The following is a 458-nucleotide window of genomic DNA, read 5'->3' on the forward strand; positions in this document are numbered from 1 at the left end:
TGGGGTATATGTCTGTCTAAATATGCTTATTCTTGCGCAAACGTACGCACCGCACATGCGCACAACGTCACACACATACAAATGTGCATTGAAATACAGGCGTTGACGCACATATACTGTATTCGAGAAAACATGCAAATATACACAGACGCTTACAACAACAACCAATAGACAAGCGAACAGACACACTCACGTGCAATATATGAAAGATTGGATTGGTCCTTTCAGTTTTTAGCCATTTTAAGAATTTGATCGCAATAAATGTACGCCGTACACCTGTAGTACAATATTCACTCGCATTTGTTCCATCACGTTCAGACACACGCTCTAGATATTGTCGCCTTTAATTGCACAGATGGCGATTCGTCACACGCATGTGGGTGTGTTGCACGACTAAAAAAGTGGGAAGAAATTGGTCGGGCGTAAGAGACTGCATTCAGGGTCAGAACCTATCTTTT

At 42.1% G+C, this 458-nt stretch overlaps 1 protein-coding gene across 1 annotated transcript in view; it reads right to left on the reverse strand.

Annotated features, from left to right (window-relative positions):
- The window catches only part of LOC119586565, a 6,462-nt gene that overhangs the window by 1,861 nt on the left and 4,143 nt on the right, over window positions 1-458 (reverse strand). The window lies entirely within an intron of this gene.

This window comes from Penaeus monodon, chromosome 21 (assembly GCF_015228065.2).
Source record: "Penaeus monodon isolate SGIC_2016 chromosome 21, NSTDA_Pmon_1, whole genome shotgun sequence".
Classification (NCBI taxonomy): domain Eukaryota; kingdom Metazoa; phylum Arthropoda; class Malacostraca; order Decapoda; family Penaeidae; genus Penaeus; species Penaeus monodon.